General features: G+C 46.0%; 1 pseudogene; it reads left to right on the forward strand.

The window, feature by feature from the left end:
* LOC146196794 (beta-mannosidase-like) overlaps nucleotides 1-22,347 on the forward strand; it is a 46,472-nt pseudogene extending 24,125 nt beyond the window's left edge.
* The last annotated feature ends 2,924 nt before the right edge of the window (nucleotides 22,348-25,271 follow it).

The raw sequence follows: 25,271 nt of genomic DNA on the forward strand, positions 1-25,271 counted from the left end.
TGCGCAAGTTCGCCCTTCGGCATAAGGGTTTAAATATATCGTCGCCACATATTTGCACAACATATGTAATTTACATTTATTTATTTGTTTGTTTGTTGTATTAAATACGGCCAACTGCCTATTGGCAGTCGGAGCAGGATATATTATAGCAAAGAATAAAAAGCGGAATGCAATGGAGGCATGAGCGATAGGCATGAGTTCCCATAAACGGCCGGTATATTTTGTACACGTCTTATCAACGACAACTATACGATGACTCGGACAGTGGAGAAAATGCCAGCCTCTTACGCATACTCATGACATCAGGTACTGCGCACATAAGTAGCAACGGTGCCTTTTCTTGTTCAGTGAGCAGGGCACCCTTACGTGGTTCCGAAAAGTAGATGTAGCATCATAGTTGGCCAGTACACCATGATTGCTTCTGGGAAAGAGAGCCGTGGCTAGCCTTGACCGCCTAGTAAAGAGCAGAGACATTAGACTACCAACCAAGATCCGTATAACTCGTGCTATGGTCTTTCCAGTTGTGATACATGGATCCGAGAGTTGGACTGTGAAGAAGGCTGACCGCCGAAGAATTGACGCGTTTGAATTGTGGTGCTGGCGGAGACTTGAGAGTTCTTTGGACTGCCAGAAGATCGAATCAGTCGATATTGTAGACCTAAAACCCTGACTGCTCATTGGAGGGTCAAATTATAAAGTTCAAGCTCAGCTACTTTGGTCATCTGATGAGAAGAGAGGAGTCGCTGGAGAAAGATTTTATGTTGGGAAAGGTTGAGGCTCACCAGAGATGAGGTAGGCAGCGAACGCGATGGTTAGATGGCATCCTCGAGGCGCTGCAGATGAAGTTAAGGGATGTTAAGAAGATAGTGAGAGACCAGAAAGCGTGGCGTGATATGGTCCATAGGGTCACGAAGAGTCGGACACGACTGAACGACTGAACTGAACTGACACCATGATTAACTGAGGGTAAAGGGACAGGAATAGAGTAAACAACAAATAGAAGAACACTGCGAGATTCCCCTTTAAATTGTAGACCTTGTCATTCTTCTTCAACCCGTTGACAGCTTCTTGTAGAGGAACTGAAAATTTTATATGCTAACAAATGTGCAACCGCGCCTGAATTCGCCTATGGTTCGTACACTCCCACTACCTCTTCTAGACCCTAACTGTCACGCTTCTTCATGATGCATTTACATCAGTGTGACGATCGACGTTGATAAGGCTCTTAAGGTATGCACAAAAGAAAGCACGGAGAGCATGGTATATTCAAACTACTGTAATCAGTGTATCTTGTTACGCTTTTTATTCGGAAGTTCATACCAATTTATTCCAAAATTTTACCAGTGGTTTAGAACAGCTTAAGAATGTCGATGGTACGTAACCATTTGCAGGTCGGCGGCTGGACCGGTCGAAGAAGACTACCGGGCGCTGTACATTAGGACCATCATGCCGGAGGTCCAGGCTCACGACAAGTCGCGTCCAATCCTGTCGTCGAGCCCTAGCAACGGCCGAATGACACCGAAGCCGAGCTGGATATCTGACTACCCAAACAACGAAAGATACGGTGACAGTAAGTGCATGGACTAATATTTCACCCATTGCTGAATGCAGCTTCTTCTGCCTTAAAGGCCCACTGTCCACCCTCCGGTCGAAAATATTTTCTTCCACGGTGACTGTGAGACTTCGCCCCTGGAACGCAAGGCCGCAAAATGTTTTTGAAAAGAGTAACTAATAACGCAGTTACAGCCACCGCAATCACCCGATTCTATCCTGCCTCTCTCCTTCCGTTCCCTCGCAAAGGTTTTTCACTCTCCTGCCCGAGGTCGTCTAGCCTCCGCAATACAAATTCCCCTTCCTCCTCCGCGTTTGGCGGGAGGTGGGGCGTGGCTCTCCGCGAGCGCGAAAAAAAAAAAAAAAAACGGTCGAAGGAGCGCGCGCCGCTGGATTCAGTCTGGCCGTGGCGAGGGAAAAGCGCGCTGCGAGCGGTAGACACCCATCCTTCTCCCGTCAGTCAGCTAGACGGACCAATGGACGTCGTTCCCGATACGTACGTCATTATCGGGTCCCGTCGGGCCAGCGCAGGGAGCGGTGAAGCTGGCTTCTCAAAAGAGAGCATGAGGGAGCTTTGAATTGTATTTTCGATGCTTTGCGGCGCGCGTGTCGCTGTAGAATTTTGCACAGACTATCTCCGGTACCTGATCGAAACACTGGGCTCCTTTTCTTAAAAGGGCCTTCCCTGGACAGTGGCCCTTTAAACGGCGTTGCAGCAACAGAATACTGGTTAGCCTTCTATACAGGGTTTCCCACTAGGGGCTTAATCGTTATGTTTGCAGTCATAGGTCATCTCGTTTGGCCAGGAATTGAGTGATGACCATGATTTTCACGATGATGTGTGTGTGCGCGTGCGTGTGTGTGTGTTATCTGCGGAAAAAAAATGAAAAACGGCGTGTTAGCAAACGCTCGCGTGTTCCATTTTTACATGCCAAGGCAAGGGGCGTTTGAAGCCATTTTTAAGAGATTCGGATCACTCCTTCGCACTCACTGGTGCATGGATTTTCTCTCTGCATATTTTTTACAGTTAAATATAAAATTAAATTTCCGTAAAGTTTAACACACCATACCCCATTGAAACGGAGGCTTACCTGAACAACATCGATCTTCCGACAGTTCTCAACAAGGCAGTTTACGGCCACGAGAAACTGCTCGGCATTGCCTGTAATTTTTATTTGAGATTTTTGTTTGTAAGGTGCACAAAATTGTCACATATTCTCACTTGTTGTCCCGCTTTGTCAGTACAACTTTCGAGGGCACGTGTCATGTTTGTTTCTCCTCCTCACTACCCCTGGAAATCACTTTACGTGTTCTATACTGTCACGTAATGATGACAATTCCATTGGCGACAAATGAGGAGAGTGGAGTTGCACTTAAATTCTCCATTGGGGCTGATTTTTCCTTCAAAAGAACTAAGCAGTTGGCGGCGGAAATAGCAAAGTATGCATGCACTGGTAACAAAGACTCCATAGACGTTCAACACATAGAGGCTTATGGGCACTCCAGCGCTCCCTAAAAATTGGGGGGCGGGGGGGGGGGGGGGGGGCAACTAAAGTTGGTGACGTTGAATGGCGTGAGGACTACGTATATCATTGATGCAAATTATAAAGTGTAATTTTTCTGGATGCACCCTGCCGCATTTTCAAGGCGTTCTTTTAAGGGCGACTTGCAGCGCTCGCCAAATTTGTCATTACATTCTGCTCGAATCCACTAGTAAGAACACGGCATAGGAAAGGAGCAAACTAGCACCTCTTCAAAAGGGACAGGCTGAGCATACTTGTGCAGCATGACCTGTAAAGTGCTGGTGTAGCCGCACGATTGGTGATAGAGTGTCGAACAAGTACAGCTCGAAAATATTAGTGTTTTATTAAGCCCACAAATACAGTGGTGAAGCATACCACCAAAATGTACAACAAAGCCAGCACTGACCATGTAAGTTACCAATGCGCCCACGTGTGGGACTACAAATGCAGACAGACGGGAGCTCACGTGGGAAAGTCCTGGGGGAAACAATGTAGTGCGATACCGACGGTACTAACTCCTCGCTATTGCACAGTGCGTCAGACCTAAGCATACCACGAGCTGTTTTACATGTTTTAATAATAATAATAATAATAATAATAATAATAATAATAATAATAATAATAATAATAATAATAATAATAATAATAATAATAATAATAATAATAATAATAATAATAATAATAATAATAATAATAATAATTGGTTCACAGAAACAGAAAAGCGCAGCATCTGTAACACTTGCTCCGTGGTCCGCTTTGAAAGAAACAAAACGCATGCCACATCGTCACAACAAGGCTTAGCGCTGGCCGCTCGTAAAAAGAGAAAATGACAGACTCGAAAACTGGTAAGCATCCTACCTAACAAAAATGGCTGAGAAATAACTTGCATGCAAGACGAAAAAACTTCGCAGCCGGCACATTTTTAGACAAGCGAGCAAACTTCGTACCATTCCCGGGACCATCATCGCTGACAGCGTGATAGCAGCGATAAGAAACTGCTTAGTTCACTCCTTCGCAAGCAATGTTGCAATGCCGATGCAACAATAAATGGGGAAGCAACAAGAGTGGAGCAAAAATAGAAAAAAAAAAGTGTTTTATTGAAATAGCTTACCTTGAAGGCTCCGCCTTCCAGAAAACGAGTCCGGGAGCCATGCTCTCGCCCGACGACTCACAAATCCAGTCTCTCCTAAAAACGCCGATTTATTCCGGATAAACGGAAAAGCATTCAAAAAAAAAAGGAAAGAACATCGGGCGCCGCTACGCTGCAAACATGCGATCGAGACGCGCGACAATGGGCCGTCAAGAATAAAACCGAGGGTCAAGACTTTACCGGAGCAAGACAAAACATACTGCGGCGCGAATGGGGCGAGCGGTAGCTAACGGCGGTACAATAAACATTAGAGAGATTTAGCACACCGTGATCCGCGATCCGCTACTGTGATCCGCCACCGCGCGTTCCACTGCGCATGCCCAGATAACTTTGATGCCGATAGATGGCGCCACATACTGGATATCGGCACATAGACCTGCCGCATTGGAACCAATCAGCTTGTACGCCCCGCCCATGAGCGGTAGAGGGTCACGGTGGCGGATCGCGGATCACGGTATGCTAAATCTCTCTATTGCTCCTCGCGTAGCATCCACTCACGCAAATAAGCCATTGCTGCAGGCACCGCTTCCGTCTTCGTCCAGGCGGGTCTTCGTTCCGTCGCCCATGTACATCCCGCTGGCCCCTGACGCTCGCTGGCCTCCCGCCGGGCAAAAAAAGCCGCGAGCCTTGCTTCCGCCGCGCTTATCTACCCTCGTTTCTGCGCCGATAACACGCAGCCTCCACGAATGACAGCTCGCTCATGCGCACTCGCGCTGCCCGGGCAAACACCAATACAAATATGAAAGAGCGCGCGTTGTTTGAAACACTAAAAGAGGCTGCGGAAACCCACAACTTCTTCCATAAAACAAGGTAAAACATATTTTTATAGCTCTTTAATTTGTAGTTTTATAATTCATTTATTTAAATGTTCGGCCTCCCGACCTGTGGCGTGCTGCAGTCACGCTAAACCTAGTTTAGTCCCAGCCTTAGCCACCATTTACTTCCGCCGTGGCAATAGCAGCAAGAGTGCTCGGCAGTCATCTATCTACGAATTCCCGGTGCACTTGTCAGGGTTCAATTTAAAGTCGGCTCAGAAAAGCCTAAATAAAGGCGCAAAGTGCGATTAGCACAGCCGAGAACATTGTAAAAACTGACGCGCGTGGCTGAGACCTTTCGCGATACATTTCGACGCATCTTGCTCAACAACAACCAAAAAAAATTATAACACCCCTTCTCGCGACAACGAACATAAACACACAAAAAGTGCAAGATCATTCCGTGCGCTAAGTGATGAGTCAGCATGCTAGTGGCTGTTGAAAAGCAACCGTTAAAGATTCAAACGGTTCACGGCAATATTCGATCTGCAAAACTTAAATCACAGCGAAACATTTGTTTCTGACATATCCTGCAGTTCACTTCTACGAATACTCTGGGGACGCCTGGATACCTGATTCCTTTCCCATAGCCCGGTTCGTGTCTGAACACGGTCTGCAGTCGTACCCATCCAGGGATGCGTACGTGGGCGTCGCACCTGCGGACAGCATCACGTTCCCTCTCTCCGACTTCCTGGCGATGAGACAACATCAAGTATCCGGTGGGTTCTTATCTTGATATTACGTCCAGGGAGACAGGTACAGACCGAAAAAAAAAAACGAATTGCTTATTTTGAGGCGCACGAACTATGTGTTCCATGCGCATAGTTGTCTCCAGAATGATTTAAACCGCCAAAGCATGTTCAGAGTTCGCGACTAATCTGGTACAAGATCGATTTCGCATTTTGTTATTGTCTTACCGTATAGTTGCCGGCGTGCTCAGCGGCCCAGTGCTATTTGGGTTGCCCTGGAAGGTTCCTTTGTACTTAAGGCGATAGGGGTATTACTTCATCCTTGGATATCCGTCCGAGGTCTGCTTAGATGAAATTAAATTTCTGCTGTTCCGCACGTTTATATTAGATAGGAGTTTCAGGCGCACATTTTGGACTCAGTGGGTTGGATCTCAAGCTTGTGAGACCAGGTCATTTGGAACATATCTCCCTGCCATTATCATTTCAATAATGGTATCATGGTCATTACTGGACATGATACCATTTATCAAATATCCACGTGATTGTGGCTTACGATTGATTCCGTTCAGCTGTCACACTGATTTTTTTTTTTTTTTTTTGTGCACGGCACCTCTTTCAATTGCAATTCCCCTCTGTATTTTGCTGCAGAATTCTTGATTTACGGTAGATAGATACTTCTCCTTACTGATATTTTGCATGTGGTGAAGTTATCAACTGTATCTTCAAATTGTTTTTGAGCTATTAATTCATTTTACTGTCTGTGTTTCATTGGTGTCTAACTTTTATGTTTGATTCTAGTCTGTATAAGTTGCTCCGCAATAAAGCCTGTAAGGTATTTGGAATAAACATAATAAAAGAAACGGCCGCTTCGCACGTCACTGCTCTTGGACGAAGCAAGACAGCAGGGAATGTAAATTGCGCAGCCCTAACTCTCACTACCGCGGTGGCAGAGTAAGGGGAATCGTCGTACAAACTTCTCCTCAACGATGAATTTGCCATTGTAATGTCCATGGAGAGAGAGAGAGAGAGGACACTTTATTTGCACCCGTTAGAGAGTACGGATAATCGGGTGAGACGCAGCTCCCCCTTTCACCGTCCATCTCCCCCCTGGACGTCGGCCGGAATCACTTGGCTTCCGGCGGCGGCCTGGGTTTGACGGATGACTTGTTTTTGGATTTGTTCTTCCTGGCTGTGAAGGGAGGATTCCCATGACTCTCTATTTCCAATAGACTCAGTCCTGTTTACATCTATAAGGCTTTATTTGTAAGCTTTATTTCTAAGCTTGTGAGGCTGACACCCTAGAAGTGCGATTAGGGGAAGCAGCGCGAAAAGACGAGCATGAACACAAAAACACAGGACCGGCGCTCTTCTTCCCCTAAATTTCATTGTGTCAGCAACAGTCATTGCACCTCCAGCATCCGCTTACGCACTCCAGCTAGACCACTACACAGACACGAAACTCAGGAACGGGCCTTCAAAAGCGATCGCTGAAAATCAAGGAAAGGAAAGTGGCTGAGCAACAACTTTGATAGGATAATGGACTGCTAATACTGCTTTCTGACTGCACGTTCCTCTGCTCTAGTCAAATCTTGCTAATAGCGCAGTAACCCTCCTCTTCCCACAGTAGCAATTCTCCGCATGGTTCCCTTTGTAAACGCTCTATAGTTGCGCCGTACTACTGATACCAATACGTCGATGCCAAACCAAGCAAAATAAACAAAGTCTCGGAAGGGTGTGTAGTCATGAAAACATAACATAGTAAAGGATATATATTAACCGCACTAACACAGCATACAAAAAATATTCACGATGTGTAGTGAACCTCAGTGAGGTGTGAGCGCAATAGCGAGCGAGGACTCTCTTTGCGTGACCCCCTTGAGGGAGACCACCTACCAAACCACTGGTTGCTCGTCTTAGGAACCTTTGCATTTTTATCTTTTCCGGTATTTCGGCAAACTCACTTTCTCCCCTTAATCAATCTCGGTCTCCCCTTATCGGTGTTGAATGCATATGCATACATATAGTGTAGGCGTAAGAGAGGGCCCACTCACTCTCGCCACGAACGTACCCCCGCTCCCACCGACTTGAATCCTCTCAGAGCACCATCCATTGCCCACCCAGCTGTGCCCTCCAAAATTGCCACCCGCCATTATTCTATGGTGCACCTGCCTCCAACATCCACGAGGCCTCCGCACACCAGAAAACCATGCAGCAATAACGCGAATAAGCTAGAGTGAATCCGAATTCAAACACGCAGTGGCTGGCTTCCAAAAACACCACCACCAATCAGATCTCCCCCCCCCCCCCCCTAACTAGGGGGCACCGTGCACCGCCACCTCACAGTCATAGACCTCCGCATTCCAAAAAGCATCATCCTCCCTTGTACACAACTCCACCAGCATTTGCCCTACATAAAAATTTTGTCGAGCATGTCAAACCTCGGCGTCGAGAGTAAATCATTATTCTAGCGCAGCTTTCTTATGTCGGGTTTATAAGCGGCTGACAAATTTTTGTGCTGTTGTCACTAAGGAGAAATATTTGACAAGTATTTTCAAATATAACCTTCAGTTTGTGCTAGAAGCAGGGTAAACATGAGGGCGCATTTCTATTTCCTTTAGGAAACGAGAGGATCCTACTCGCCATACATGACCACTTTGGCAATGATGCTTTAAATAAGTGTGCAAGCTTCAGGACTGGGGATGAAGGCTATCACAGGATATCATACCTCAGTCAGGTAAGTTTGCCGCAACCTACTCGTGGGAGGAAACCTCACTGCTCGCTATCACTTTTGTTGCGCTTCTCCTTATTGGGGGGGGGGGGGGGGGGGGGGGGGGAGTAAATAAGCAGCTAAAATGGTATCTCATGTGCGCCTTCGCACAGGACCAATAAAGGGGGAAAGGGTAGCTGTTGTATCCTGCACAAGTTTCAGTTTCGTTTTTCCTTCGGCCCGTGCTATCATCATCACCACTTTTCTCTCTCTTCTCTCGAACCCCTACGCTCACACTCTGTTGCAAATAAACAGTCTACCCTGAGCTGCCGTCTGGCGCCTGTTCGTTCCCTACGTCTGGTTACCGGACACCACCGTAGCTGTACAGCAAACCAATGGCTGTGCAACACTGGATGTTTGATTAGGTACCATTTCGACCGAAGGGACGTGCACGCCAAGTTTTTAAATGACGCCGAAAAAAAAAATGTCCGTCACACCGAGCGCACAGATCGCTAGCATGGGAAGGAAACGCCTGAAGGAAAATCTTAAGCCCGAACACAGAGCGATGATTACCCAAAACTACGCGAAACTTTCCGTCCTAATGGTATGCAGCACAAACAAATCGCGGAGGTTAAACGTAGTTAAATCTGATTACAACGAGCGAAAACATCAGCTGCGATATTTGTATGTTGTCTCCGCAACATCGGTTGGACGGGTACTCTCTTTCGGGAGCTGGTGTACTTGCCCAGGCGCACGCGAGACCGAGAGGGCGCCGCTGCCACTGCACGCGGCCAGTTTGTGGACACGAAAACGTTAGATGATGTTAGAGGGCTTTGCTACAGGCTCTGAGCATCCTGTTTAGCGCTTTCGCGCTATAATTTTGCCATGTAACAACTCCGGCGCCATTCGCGCCAGCACTATCGCAAGCAGAAAAGCTTATTTTCCCGATGTCTCAGAACTCTCTCTCATGCCCGTAGCGTCTATTCTGAGACCCTTATACACTTTATGCAGAGACTAAGGTAATGTTCAACAGCTTCGGGAAAGAACAGCAGTTTATACGTTAGGTAGCAAAGTACTGGAAGTAGTAAGCGAATATGTCTACTTAGGGCAGGTAGTAACCGCAGATTCGGACCATGAAAAGGAAATAACAAAAAGAATAAAATTTGGATGGAGCGCATTTGGCAAGCACTCACAGATTATGAATAGCAACTTATCAGTATCGCTCAAAAGGAAAGTATACAATAGTTGCATCTTGCCTGTACTCACCTGTGGGGCTTAAACGTGGAGGCAAACAAAGAGGGTCTACTTAAGTTGAAGAGAACGCAGAGGTTTATGGAACGAAAAATGATAGGGGTAACTTTAAGAGATAGGAAGCGTGCACAGTGGATCAGAGAAATAACTGAAGTTACTGACATTCTAGTGAAAATCAGGAAGATGAAATGGGCATGGGCAGGACATGTAGTGCGAGGAGAGGATAACCGATGGTCGCTTAGGGTAACAAACTGGATTCCAAGGGAAGGAAAGCGTAGCAGGGAGCGGCAGAAAGTAAGGTGGGTGGATGATGTGAAGAATTTCGCAGGAGTCAAGTGGATGCAGATAGCACAGGACCGGGTTAACCGGAAAAATATGGGAGAGGCCTTCGCCCTGCAGTGGCTAGTGTCAGGCTGGTGGTGGTGGTGATGATGATGATGATGATGATGATGATGATGATGATGATGATGATGATGATGATGATGATGATGATGATGATGATGATACGCTTGACAGGAGCTAAATCACTACTTTCATGTTCTTCCATTGGTACTTTCAGCGCCTCTAAATGTTATGTTAAAGTTATGCTTAGCTATTGTTGAGAGCAGGCTATATCCTGGACATCAGCATTATCCCACTCTCAAAGCGCTCGGAGGCAATACTGCTTCCGGCGTAGCTGTCTGTGCAATGCATTGGATTCGTTCAGGAAGAAAATTGCTCGCCATGTTGTAAGCGGTAGATTTATGTAGCTGCGCACGAACGGAGAAGGTAATAAGGACTTCCGAGATTGTCCCCAAGGCCGAAGGAGAACGGACTAATCCTAAGGCACGTGTAAAGCACTGAAGCAATGAGAGGCGCTGCACGAACTACCACATAGTTGAATCATATACCCTATTGGTATAGGACTGAACTATGTGGCACGTAACTCATTGAACACAACTTGGGAATCGGAGGGCGCAGTCTACTTATAAAAAAATACTGCTGGCGGGAGCTCCTCAAGCAGCCAAAGCGCTCCAGAGAGATACTGTGTACGCTGCCAAGATCGAAGAACAGAAGCTGTTATAGTAGGCGCAAACACACCCACAAACTAAAGGAACGAGCTATAATAATGATCAATTGCGGCTCTCACTTAAATTTAATTCTGTGAGACTTTTCAAAACCTGGGAGCCCTCTCTTTTACCGGAATTTAGGTTCAAATCTACATTCAACAAAAGGATAGGCTTCAATTTTATTTACTTTATTTTTTGCGTTAGCGCACCCACCTGCAGTCGTTCTGACGCGGTAAGTAATCCTCATGACTTTCTAGCGAAAATTTCAATTCGGGCCAGTTGGCCCATAGTCGAAACATAAGAGACTGCTGCGAAAAAGACGCGGACAAAGGAAGACTAAGATCAGATTGGGCCGTGTTAAGTGTACCATCAACCGTGTCTTTTTTGTGTTCATCTTATGTGTCTGTAGAAAAGCAGGTTAAGGTGCGAGGGCGTAAGTTGGCATTGAGTTATGTCGGTGGCATATGAGAATACAGCGTGCGCTTATGTAACTGACATCGCATGTTAACCTTTCTAAAGCTGAGACGCTTACCCTCAAGGGAGGTGTTCACCGGACATGCGCAGATCAACCAGGCGATGTCAATTCGCACCGCCGCCGAGACGTTTCGCCGTTGGAGGAGCTACCTCTCCGACGGCAAGGGCCACAACATGGGCTTTCTGTACTGGCAACTGAATGACATATGGCAGGCTCCTTCCTGGTCCTCCATCGGTGAGAAGCTCATACCTGGTTCTCCGGACACCTGTACTATGGCGGTTTGTAACTGATAAAAAAATGTTTGACCATCATTACGAGGAGGCTTATTGGAAGCTGTGGTAAGAAGACCAAGCCAGCGTCTACGTTTGTTCGCTTCGGGCTTGTATTGCGCCGGTTTCTGCTCGCCTACTGAAAGATGAACAACGTTGTATATGTTCGGCGGATAAGTGGAAGCGATATACGTGCCGAATCCTCATTCCCCTTCGCTGAGCACCAGGTCCTACGGTCCAGAGCACTTCTTACATTGTCTACAGCGCCGACTTTCTCGCCGGTATGTAGCCACAACAACTCCTATTCCTTACGGCGTGGTTCAGGTGTCCACAGAACAAGTGTGACAGATACTGCACCTTTCCTTTCCTGTGAACCAATTTAATTAATTTTAAATCCCATTTTTATGCCAGCAGCTCTACGGTGGAACGAGCTGTATTAACTCTTCGCGTAAAATTTCTGGAACACCAAGCTAGGCTTTGTAGTACTAAAAATTAGCACTTACTACTTTTTCACATTTGAGTGGATCTGCTGAGCAGCTAATTATTTCGTATGTTTGTTTTTCGGCAAGAATACGGGGGCCGGTGGAAGATGGTTCACTACTTCGCCAAGAAGTTCTTCAGCCCCACCATCGTGTCTCCGTACGTGGAAGGGACTGACACGCTGAGAGTATTCCTTGTCAACGACAACGTGATGGCGGTCAAGCAGGCACAGTTATCCATAATGCAGTATGAATGGTCGTCGTTCACACCGCTTCAAACTACGTTTATCAGCGTTACAGTGGTGAGTTGTCAGCCCTTTCCAATAATAGGACATTGACCTTATGCGCCAAATACATCAGTATGGCATGTCGCACGCGAAAAATTCTGAAGACGTGCAAAGCTTGCTGTAGATGATTGGTTTGGTTTGGTTTGGTTTGGTTTATGTTGTTGTTGTTGTTGTTGTTGTTGTTGTTGTTGTTGTTGTTGTTGTTGTTGTTGTTGTTGTTGTTGTTGTTGTTGTTGTTGTTGTTGTTGTTGTTGTTGTTGTTGTTGTTGTTGTTGTTGTTGTTGTTGTTGTCGTTGTCGTCGTCGTCGTCGTCGTCGTTGTTGTTGTTGTGGCTGTAAGAAGAAGGAAAAGAAAAGGCACGGGCGTGCTACTGGCACTGTAGCTGAGCCTCCTCCGCTGCCTCGTGCGGACAGAAGAGAAAATAGAGAAGAAAGGAAAAAGAAGAGGGATACAAATACGTGCGCCGCAACAACAGCCGTCGTCCACCACCGAAGCAGTGGCGGGTGAAAAGACGGCCTACAACAGATATAATTCGATGGCTGGCTAGCCCCCGCCACAAGCGGCGTTGACCTACCGTCCCGCCCCGTAGAATCAAGAACTGCCACCCTTTACCACCTTCCCAACCTTTGGTTTATGGAGATGAACGTCCCAAAGCAACTCAGGCTATGAGAGACGCCGTAGTGGAGGGCTCCCGATAGTTCGACCACCTGAGGTTCTTTAGCGTGCACAGACATCGCACAGCACACTGGCGCGTTGCTTTTCGCCTCCATCGAAAAGCGGCGGCCGCGCAGCCATGGGCTTCGATCCCGCATCCTTGGGCACAGTAGTCGAGTGCCGTGACCACTGCACCGCCACGGCGGGTTCTTGCTGCAGATGAATTGAAGGGAGGCCAGAGACGTAAATGTCACTGAAGTGCATGTACAGCATTTTTTTAAATTGGACTCAACGTTATACAGCGCATAATTTAAAAAGTAAGAATTCCTTGTGCAGAACTCGCAGCTTCCTGCAATGCTGTGCACTGCTTTTTTTATTACCTCTTAAAATATATATGCTGCCACCGGCACCGCTGTTTCCAGACACATTCTCGGATACATGTAACAGATACCGCCATGCTTATTTCTTCCACTGCATTTGAAACAGCCGTAGTTCTTAATATTTTACTTCTATAAGAAAGTCCAATCAATGCTGCCACGCTCGTTTTTTCTTCACTACGCGAGGTAAAGCCAAGGTCACCTTGTGCTTCCGATGACCTTCAAACAGTTTCGAGGTCAAGTTGGAACTTCAGTCCCAACCACGTTGGGTAGCTATGTTCCCACCAAAGGTCGAGGTGAAAGGTCAAAGGTCAGCTGACGTGGAAAGTAGCTTAACGCGTGAGCAGCTTCGGGGCGAGACACATGGTCGCTGACGTCCATCTCAATTATATATAGAGGAGCTATCGAGGAGCCAGAGGAGCCGGAGCTATCGCTTCACACTAGGGTTAGCCGGAGCTAAATCACAGTCTATTTTTATCCTGTGCGACTGGAGACGGATATCGCGCACTTAGTGTAATGATTTCCACACGTCGAAAGCGACATTCAGTAGAAAAAAAATGCGTTTTAAATAGTTCAGCGGTGTTCCTAAACCCTACATCAGGCACATGTTTACCTGATTGCCCCGCCTGGCTGGCACAGTGGTTACGGCGCTTGACTACTGTTCCCAAGGATGCGGGATCGAATTCGGCCTCGGAGGCCGCTTTTCGGTGGAGGCGAAAAGCAAGGCGCCCGTGTGATGTGCGATGTCAGTGCACGGAAAGAACCCCAGGTGGTCCAAATTGCCGGCGTCCTCCACTAGGGCATCTCTCATAGCCTGAGTTGCTTTGGGACGTTAAAACCCCAGAAACCAAACTACACCATATTTAAAGGACAGAAGGTGACCATAGGCAACCGAATTGTGCTGAGAGTTTTGTCTGAATATTACCCAAATCAGGTTGGGTAACTGCACTATTAGACAACGAGTTCCAGTCTTTCGCCGATATTAAGTGTGAGGCTTGACATCTTATCGTTCGTGCGTAGATAGGCAGCACTCTTCGCGAATGGCTCTCTTTGGAATGAGATGGCTCTCTTTGAACGTACCAAGTCAGGTCACGTGTCCTGTGACTAAACCGTATAAAGCAGTGCGGCCCAGTCGGAAAAAAAAAACTACATAATTTTTTTGTTGTTACGACACAATTTTTGTGCGGTTTGTACAAGAAACCTGTTGTCACAGCACAACTTTCTTTAGTAACATAAGAATTTTCTGCAGTTACAACAGAAAAGTGCTACAGAATTACGGACAACCGAAAACTACTACAGATAAAACTACACCATTACAGAAAAGTTCTAAAGAACTACAGAAGAATCTAACGTTTACGACAGAACTACTGAATGTTTTGTATTTTTGAAACGGGTCTCTAGTTTTTTTCGACTGCGGGATCTTTGATAAATGTCCCAAAAACGCCTATTGCACGAAAATCAAAAATATGCACCCACAGTCACATCTGCAATCTTTGTCTGGGCTCGCCGAAAAAGAAGTTCTCGGCACAAATGGCTTTTACCCTACTTAAAGGAAGTTCAAATCTAGGTTACGCAGCGTTAACTGCGCACTGGCATGTGGTACCGAGCCTGTATATTGATTTTTTTTTTCGTTTCCTACGCAGCCCCAGGCAGCCTCGCTGGGCGTCTATGACGACAGCATGACCGACCTCTGGATGCAGCCCACCTGCAACCAATCCGCCTGCTTCCTCTGGTTCACGCTCACCGATCCTGAGAGCGGGCTTCGACTGGCGCCGGACACGTTTCTGCTTCCGACCGACTTAAAACATATCTGCTTGCCGAACCCATCTCTCCAAGTACGGAAGCAAGGCCTCTTAGACTCAGAATATATCTGATTTTTCTTGTTCGTTGATGCAAAGACATTTCTGCAACGTAACTTTTATACCAGATTCAAGAGACGTTGTCCTGTGCAGAGCATGGTTACAAAAGCTGTAAACCTAAGTGGGAAGCAACATGCGTAGGCGAAAAAAAAAAAAAGAATCAGTAAATGGCAAGACCCCGACATTTAAAGAACGCGAGCGAAAGAAAAGGGGCGACAAATTATATGTATAGTGACGAGTAAAGCATTACTTTTTATTGTGATTCATTAATTCATAAAAGTTTCACGGAAAAGCAAAATGTTCGTGCATTGTGAGGATACTTTTAGCAAATATATTCGGGTGCGAAGACATACGAAAAACGAAATTTACTGCCTTCGAACTATAGCCACATCGCTGAACTCTGTCTTCTTCTCATGATATGATTTCCTCCTACTTGGTAGAGACCTAATTCATCTAGCCGTAGATCTTTCTGGTTCTGCGGTTCTGGCAGAGCAATTCTGTACTCTAACAAATTGTTTGCAGCAATGCGGAACCAACAATTATCTCATCCAATAAAATCTGCAGAAGCACAGTGTATGCAGTCCCTCAGAGAGTTAGGCGGTGTTGAAGCATCTTTGAAGCTATTATTTAGGCAGCTGTAAAAATAATTTTGCCTTCTATGGAAAGTAAGTACATCAAGCGTTCCACAGTACGAAAACAGCACCCCGGGGGCCTGCTGCAAAGCACAGCCCGCCATTTACAATTATGGCATCAGTCCATTCATTCGAGTGATGTCTCGTACGCACAGCAGAGACACCAGTCGTTGAATGACGGGAGCGGAGGAACACATTTGTGCAGGGTGCCGTTCTGACTGCCTCAGATTACCGTGGGTTCGACAGCGCAGCAAACATTTTGTAAATATAGACGAATTGTAGCAGTGAATGGTAATGTTCGCTCACAGCTCTAGAAGAAAAAAATAGCGCTGCAAACGTGTAAAGGAATCTACTTCCTTATATGTCACTTACATAGGGCATAGCGTAGCAGAACATGGAGAAAAGGTTGTTTTACACAACTCAGGCAGTTAGGAAGACAGAAACACTTGTTTTTTATCTTCTTTTCTTTCTTCTATGAGAATGCCACTGGAGATAGATCTATTCGCTGCCGTGATAAGGCTAGTTGTCTCAAAACGTCCATGCAGGCCTCAGTAAGTGGACATCGCCCAAAATTTGCCATCAGTGGTAACTTCAAATTGAAAAAATTTTAAACAGGGAATTCACACAGCTCAAGGCAAACTTCGAGTGGTGTCCATGTTTACCAATTTTATTTGACCTCTCAAACAAACAAAGAAACAAACAACAACTTTAAAAAGTAGGCGTCAAATATAGCAACCACCGTCCTTGGCGTTCCCCTTCATGGATCACTGCCTTGTCGTGGCGGAGGGGCTTGCGAAACTCGATGAAGTCGTGAGCTCTGCTGTGTAGGGCCACCCAAGATAGACAGGTCACGGCAGAGAGTTCTGACAAAATGTGATTCACTGGAGAAGGTAATGGCAACCCACTCCAGTATTTCCTGCCAAGAAAACCCTATGGCCAGTCACAATACCATTATCGATATGGCGCCGGAAAATGAGCCCCCCAGGTTGGAAGGCGTCCCACATGTTACTGGGGATGAACAAAGGGCGATTCCTAGTAGCTCCAGGACGAATGAAGCGGCTGGGCTAAAGCCAAAAGGACGCTCAGTTGTGGATGTGTCGGGAAGCGACCGGAAAGTCCGATGTTGCAAGGAGATATATCACATAGCAACATGGAATGTAAGATCTATGACGCAAGGTAAACTGGATATCGTCAAGCGAGAAATGGACAGATTGAACATTGATATCTTGGGTATCAGCGTGCTCAAGTGGACCGGAATGGGAGAATTTAACTCCGGCGACCATTATGTCTTTTATTGTGGGCACGAATCCAAGAGAAGGAATGGGGTCGCTCTCATAGTAAACAGAAGAATGGGCAAAGCAGTGCTAGGGTACAACCCCAAAAACGACCGAATGATTTCACTTCGGATCCAAGGTCACCCTTTCAACATAACAGTTATCCAAGTCTATGCACCGACCACTGCTGCTGAAGAAGCTGACGTTGAGAGATTTTATGCGGACCTACAATGCATTTTAGACCGCACCCCATCATCAGACGTCGTTTTTCTCATAGGAGACTGGAATGCTAAGGTCGGGAGTGAAGAAATATCCGGAATTACAGGCAAGTTCGGTCTTGGTGAGCCAAATGAAGATGGGCAGAGGCTAGTAGAATTCTGTCAAGAAAACAACCTGACCATAGCGAATACTCATTTTCAACAGCACAAGAGGCGCCTGTACACATGGATTTCACCGGATGGTCTGTACAGGAATCTGATCGATTATATTATTTGCCGGCAGAGATGGAGAAGCGCTATACAAGCAGTAAAAACAAGGCCTGGGGCCGATTGTGGCACCGATCATCAGCTTCTTGTTGCCAAAATTAAGCTTCGATTGAGGAAAACGCAGAAAACTAGAAGGCCTTTCAGGTATGATCTGGATCAGATTCCATTAGAATATGCTGTGGAAGTGAGCAATCGATTTCAAGAATTAGATCTAGAAGACAAAGAGCCCGAAGAGATGTGGACTGATGTTCGTGATATAATACAAGAAGTTGCTACTAAGGTAGTTCCAAAGCAAAAGAAATGCAAAAAAGCAAACTGGTTATCTGAAGAGGCTTTGCAAATAGCTGAGGAAAGGAGGATGGCAAAAGGTATGAGGGAAAGAGAAAGATACAAGGTTCTCAATGCGGATTTTCAGAAAATAGCAAGGAGAGATAAGAATGCCTTCTTGAACATACAGTGTCAAGCAGTTGAGGACAACAGCCAATTAAGGAACACAAGAGCTCTGTATAAGACAATCAAAGATATCAAAGGAAGCTTCTGTGCTAAGCTGGGCGTGATAAAGGACAAACGAGGCAAGGACCTCACTGAAGCCTCAGAGATAAAGAAGAGGTGGCAGGAATACACAGAAGAACTGTACAAGAAGGACCCGGATGTGCAAACCCAACATAGGACGGTTGTGATTACTGATCTCGAGCCGGGCATCCTGAAGAGTGAAGTTGAATGGGCCTTAGCCAGCCTTGCTAAGAACAAAGCTAGCGGAATTAATGTATTCCAGCTGAGTTGCTTCAAAACCTCAACCACGACGCTGTTAACACACTGCATACATTATGTCAAAAGATTTGGACAACCCTGCAGTGGCCACAGGATTGGAGGAGGTCAGTTTACATCCCCATTCCAAAGAAAGGCAGTGCCAAAGATTGTTCCAACTACCGCACGATCGCGCTTATTTCGCATGCTAGCAAGGTGATGTTAAAAATCCTGCAAGGTAGGCTGCAGCAGTATGTGGATCGGGAGCTTCCGGACGTGCAAGCTGGGTTTCGCAAGGGCAGAGGAACTAGAGACCAAATTTCCAACCTTCGCTGGATCATGGAAAAAGCAAGAGAGTTCCAGAAACCCATTTACTTCTGCTTTATTGATTATGCGAAAGCGTTTGACTGCGTAGATCACAGCAGATTGTGGCAAGCTCTCCAAGAGATGGGAGTTCCAATTCACCTCATCTGTCTCCTCAGGAACCTTTATGAAGGGCAAGAGGCCACAGTCAGAACTGGGCATGGTCTTACTGATTGGTTTCCGATTGAAAAAGGGGTGAGGCAAGGCTGCATACTGTCGCCCTGCCTATTTAACCTATATGCAGAGTGCATCATGAGGAAGGCCGGTCTGGACGAGTCTTCAGCTGGAGTGAAGATCGCTGGAAAACGCATCAACAACCTTAGATATGCGGATGATACCACTTTAATGGCAGAAAGTGAAGTGGATCTCAAGAGATTTCTGATGCGCGTACAAGAAGAGAGTGAGAAGTTTGGGCTTAAACTGAACATTAAAAAGACGAAGATCATGGCGTCTTGCCCTACCAAGTCCTGGAGCATCAATGGACAAGAAGTGGAAGCTGTGACAGATTTTCTGTTCTTGGGCGCCAAGATTACCTCGGAAGGAGACTGCAGCCATGAAATTAGGAGACGCCTGCTTCTGGGAAAGAGAGCAATGGTTAGCCTTGACCGCCTAGTAAAGAGCAGAGACATTAGTCTGCCAACCAAGATCCGTATAACCCGTGCTATGGTCTTTCCAGTTGTGATGTATGGATGCGAGAGTGGGACTGTGAAAAAGGCTGACCGCCGAAAAATTGACGCGTTTGAATTGTGGTGCTGGCGAAGACTCTTAAGAGTTCCTTGGACTGCCAGAAGATCAAATCAGTCGATATTGTCGACCATAAACCCTGACTGCTCATTGGAGGGTCAAATTCTAAAGTTAAAGCTCAGCTACTTTGGTCATCTGATGAGAAGAGAGGAGTCGCTGGAGAAAGATTTGATGTTGGGAAAAGTTGAGGGTCGCCGGAGAAGGGGTAGGCAGCGAACGCGATGGTTAGATGGCATTCTCGAGGCATTGCAGATGAAGCTATGTGATGTTAAGAAGATAGTGAGAGACCGGAAAGCGTGGCGTGACATGGTCCATAGGGTCACGAAGAGTCGGACACGACTGAACGCCTGAACTGAACTGTCCTTGGCGTTGAAGAGTTCGATTGCTCAGACAATCATAACCATGAATCATGACCTGAAAATTTATAGGCACGAGAAGTGGATACATGCATTATGATGAGTTCATATATACACGAAGGTTTGCAGATATTCGTGGCGACTACGCACGGAGGTAATTCACGCAACTCAAAGATGACATAGAATCCACCTCTCACGCCAGTTCGCGGCTAAAGAGCAATTTTATACTTGTTTTGTTTTGTTCTGGTTCTTTTCTCTCGTCGCGTTTGTTCGTTTATGCAGTTCAGATGATTACATAATTTAATTCCTTCTAATATCAGTCAGGTGAGTGAGACCGTACAAGTAGCATGCATCTGTTAAAAACCGGGTACCAACCACGAAATAAAGAGCAAACAGAAACAAAATGGTTAGATTCCCGTAAGTCAGTCATGCTTCCAGTGAAATAAAATAAGTAGTGACAAGGAGCGATTCGTAACTTAGGTTTCTGAAGTCTCCAGGTGAAGTAGGTGAAACGACTTTCTCTCAATGTTGTCACGTGCGCCTTCCTTACAAAGCTTTCTATCTCTGCGGCCTTCCATGGGTCGATGTTGTGGCAGGTTAATTGTGATGCTGTGTACATTAATAGCGCTGCGGCCTTCCATAAGTCGATGTTGTGGCAGGTTAATTGTGATGCTGTGTGCATTAATAGCGCTGGAATTCAGTTCTTTTTTTTTTACTCCTCTCTGTGACAGTAATCACTTAGAGGCACCTCGAAGGTCCAACTGAATAGTCGAAATTTATATAAACACGGGCTCTTGCTGCTGCTGATGCATTCAACTATGATGTCGAGAAAAGGCAGCACATCATTCGCCTCTTTTTAGTAATGAAGCTTATATTTTTCCAACTATAATGAAATTAAGCAAAAACAGACTAAAGTGCCGTTAACTATAACTATCAGGCAAACGTAGTAGCCCAGATAACTAAAACATATTTATGGCGATATGGAAGTTGCAAGAGCATGGCGTTCAACCGAGTTCAAAGCCACGAACAAAGCACTCATCGGCGTGGTTTAAAGTTGCCTGTGAAATTAGACTTCAAAAGACAAAAGAAGTATTTAACAGGCGAAAATTTCGGACCCTACAGAAATGTTTATGTCACAAAGGTACCCTTGCAGAGTTTAAAATACCTAATGTTCCAGTTGCCAATGCGTTTTATTGACTAGAACTTTGAAAGCAACCTGCTGGTCACCGAAAAGGGGTTATTTCCTCATCTACATATGGGATCAGTAACCCTTTCTTTGAAGCAACTAGTCACAACCAAAACTGTAGCAACAACGCGTGGACGACCTATGTGCTAACGCTCTCTTTGTCCTCAGTTGGTACTGAACACATCTTACTCCTCGTATCATTTCATGGTCTCCGTACAAGGCTTGAAATGTCCTGCTTTTACAGCAGGAGATGGTATAACCTACTTCACCCGTATTCGTTACAAGCGCAAGCCATGAACACCGAGCACAGGCTAGTGTCTTGGGCGGGGTGTGTGGGCCATAGAAACAAAAGACAGAAAGGGACACATGTAAAGGAAGAGGCGAGACGGCATGTGCTCGATGAAACGAAAAAATAAAAGCATATTCTGCGTAGAAAGCACAGAGGTGGGAGTGGCGGCAAGAGGTTATGCTTTGGCGATAGGCGCAGGAACTGGAAGCGGTACCACAAGCGCGGGGCGGCAAGCATAGAGGTCGCCGCCACAAGAAGAGTGAGCTGTAATATAATAACGCATATTTGAGCTCAACAGCGCCCATTGTAGCGGCATCTACTCAGACGTCAATTCGTGCACATCTATACCTCCCCCTCCCCTCCTTCTCATGCCCCTGGATAGATGCTGGCGATAGACGGTATCAAAGGTGATTTGAATATTGGTGGCTCAAAAGCAGGCCAGCCGTCAGACATAGAAATCAATCGAATATGTATTCAAAAAAGATTGACGCAACTCAAAGATGACATAGAAGCCACCACTCACGCCAGTTCGCGGCTAAAGAGCAATTTCATACTTATTTTGTTTTGTTCTGGTTCTTTTCGGTAGCTTGGTGGGAGATAAAGTGGTCCGAATGAAGTGCTCTTTGCATTCATCCATCAAACAAAGGAAAAACGAAACCATGGGGACACTGGCACAATGAAACCTGACGACCGGCCCCGTACAAAGTTTCTAATTTTTCATCTTTTCTTCACTTTCTCGTTTCCGTTTTCACTACTTGTGTTACAAAGAAACAAACGAATAACAGTCTTATTCGCAACATAGATTAAATGCGAATAGACTGATGTACTTTACCAACTTCTTTTCTCAGGTCACGTCTGTCGTCGGACCCGACACTTCGGCGTCGGAGCATGGCTTCAAACTATTCAGCGTGCAGGTGGAGACGAACAGCACCGCCCTCTTTGTGTGGCTGAGTGCGCGCAACATTAGCGGCCACTTCTCCGACAACGGATTCGTCCTCAAAGACCCAGTGACGACTGTCAATTTCTACACGCGTGAAAATGTGACCTCAGCCGTGCTTGAAACCACACTTACGGTGAACTCTCTGGCAGACTGCATGAGTGGCTGCGGCTCGGAAGCTGCATTTGAACCGCAATGAATCAAGTCGATGACTGTGCTAAAGAAGAAAGTGTTTTGTGGTTGATAAATTTTTATGTGGTTAGTAAATGTACCTATCTCTTTTCGAATAGTCATGCGTATGGAACAAATTTTATAGGCAAATGCTATGTTTAAATCTTTGTAGACACACCATTCTGGCACAGGAGTCGCAAAGGGCAGTCGGTAAATTTCTTTTTCGCGATTGTGCACAGCTTTTTCGCACAGCTCTATAGTCTAAACATCTGATAATCAGCAACTGGACTGCAGGACGAAAGTTAAAACGTAAGACAAGTGTATTAAGCAGGCGCCGAGGACCAATTTTCATCCATCTGCATCTATGAGTTGCTCTGTTTTGTTGCAAAAAGAGCTTTTACGAGCTTGAAAACTTCAAGGAATGTGTCTCAGCTTTCTTGTCATTAGTATAGGCAGAAAAATGGACCAGTGATGAACGTTATCATGGAGCGAAGCGCTATGATGCAGTGTAGTGCGGAGCGGCGCCGAGCAATGTGGTTGTTGTTGTTGTGGCTGTAGGAAGAAGGAAAAGAAAATGCACTGGCCTGCTACTGGCTCTGTAGCTGAGCTATTGAATATTGGTGGCTCAACAGGCGCCTCGCGTCTCAAATAGAGGAAGAAGAATATCCCCATCGCCGATTGCAGGAGCTCCTGTTGCAGGTGATCTGCAACATAAGCCCACCACCAGGCTTAGTATTAGGGCACCGCTACGAGCAGAAGGCGTGAATCGGGCGGCTAGTCCTCTTTTTTCTGTTTTCCCCTGCGCATTTGCGCTTTTCACCGTGTTGATATAACGCTCGCAGAGAGATTGTAACTATAAAGTGATGTCTACGCAGTCTCCCGGCCAGGGGCGCTCCCCCTGGTCGGCTTTCATTACTCCTCACGATCTACCTCTGGAAACGTTCCAACGATCTGGCGTTCCAAACATTCCTGTGGCGCTGGTGCCCAAGGATGGCGGATTTATTAAAATGAATAACCCTGGGACTGTTCGAGCTGCTCTCCAGGCAGCCTCTACCCTGTATGACTCGATCACAGAAGTGAGGCAGTTTGGGCGTGGCGGGATACTGTGCCGATCTCCAGACCTCAATTGCGTGAAGGATCTGCTTAAATGCAATTCATTTGGATCACTTCAGGTGAGCAGCTTTATCCCTACTCATCTTGCATGCACAAAGGGATTAGTCCGAGGAGTAGACTCTTCTTTAACTCCAGCTGAGACCCTCGACCTTCTCTCGGCGGCTGGTGTGGTAGCGGTGTACCGTTGCAGCCGGGAGGTTAATAATACGCGGGTACCAACAGAGTCGGTGATTGCCACATTTGCGGGAACTTCATGCCCGTCAGAGATAAAAGCATGGCCATTGATCTTCCGTGTGGATCCTCTTGATTCTAAGCCACTGCAGTGCACTAATTGCTGGCGATATGGTCACAGTGCTCGTGGTTGTAAGTCCTCCGTGCGGTGTTCAAAATGTGGCGATGGTCATCATTCGTCATCATGTTCACAACAACACGACAAATGCTGCCTTTGCGGTGGAGCCCACGCTGCAAACTCCTTGGAGTGTCCATCTCGAAAACAGGAGCTGCAAATTCTAGAGGTAATAGATAGAAAACGCTGTTCGCGTCGTGACGCTGTAATAGAAGTTAAGGACCGATTACACGGTTATGCAGGTGTGTCAGCCCGATCAGGTGTGCCTATGGATGCATCAATCTCAAAGGCGATAATGACTGCAGTGGAAGCATCAATGAATAAAATGGTCGACCGAATAGTTGCTACTGTCACAGAGTGTTTTTCTAACGTTCTGGCAGTTCAGCTAACGCAAGCCCTGCAATCAGGAACAGCCCCTTTCATAGCAAATATGCCCTCTGAAAGCTCTCAACTGCTTGAAAGCACTACTGTTGCTTCGCCTAACAAGGCTGCTCTCCCAGATGACGATGAAAACATTGATGACGCAGAGATGGTAGAATCAGATGTGAGAATTCTAAAACGGTGTGGGTCTCCCATGTCCAATCATTCTTCTCCGCGGTCCCAACCAAAATCAAAGAAACATCAGCATACATTAAAGCCAAAGGATAATATTTTGGGGCAGGCAGTTGCGGCTGCCAAGATTCCACAATCATAGGGGCACTAAGAGTTATCCAGTGGAACTGTCGTTCAATTCTAACAGCTTCAACAGATTTAGTTTACATTTCTTCTCAATATAATCCACACATAATTATTTTGCAAGAAACTTGGCTAACAGCCGAAAAGCATTTCTATTTACAAAATTATCATTCATTCCGACAAGATCGCCAATCAAAAGGAGGAGGTTTAATTATATTTGTCTGTACAAAATTCTGTCACAGGGCTAAGATTTCTTTCCAGTTATCTTCTATAGATTGTGAGTTATTGGCCCTAGACTTTGAAATTCCAGGGCACTGTCCGTTTTCCTTAGTGAATGCTTATTTCCCTAGCGGTGTACAAGATACAAAACCTCTAGATCTACTATTAGTTAATTGTCGAAACTCAGTTCTTCTGGCTGGTGATTTTAATTCGCATCATGTGTCATGGGGCTACAAGACAGATAGTTGTGGCAAGCGTCTTTGGGATTGGATAACAAATAATAACTTTTCCTCTAGAAATTCGGGTTCGGCCACATTTATAAGAAAACACAGTAAATCTGTGTTAGATTTAACTTTTACCTCTCCCAGTCTCTTCGTTAATAATTGGTCGACACTTGATTGTGGCACCTCTAGTGACCACATACCGATTGCGTTTGAGGTTAATCACCCTGTAACTCCAGCGACTTCTCAGTTGAAGTCATTTATCAACTATAATAACTTTCAGTCAACGTTACGCTCTAATCTTGAGTCATTGACTAACACGGATGAAGAAGAAAAATCAAAACGCCTATGCTCGGTGATTGAGGATTGCCGTAAGAA

Source organism: Amblyomma maculatum, chromosome 3 (genome assembly GCF_055883805.1).
Source record: "Amblyomma maculatum isolate TAMU_Amacu chromosome 3, ASM5588380v1, whole genome shotgun sequence".
Lineage (NCBI taxonomy): Eukaryota > Metazoa > Arthropoda > Arachnida > Ixodida > Ixodidae > Amblyomma > Amblyomma maculatum.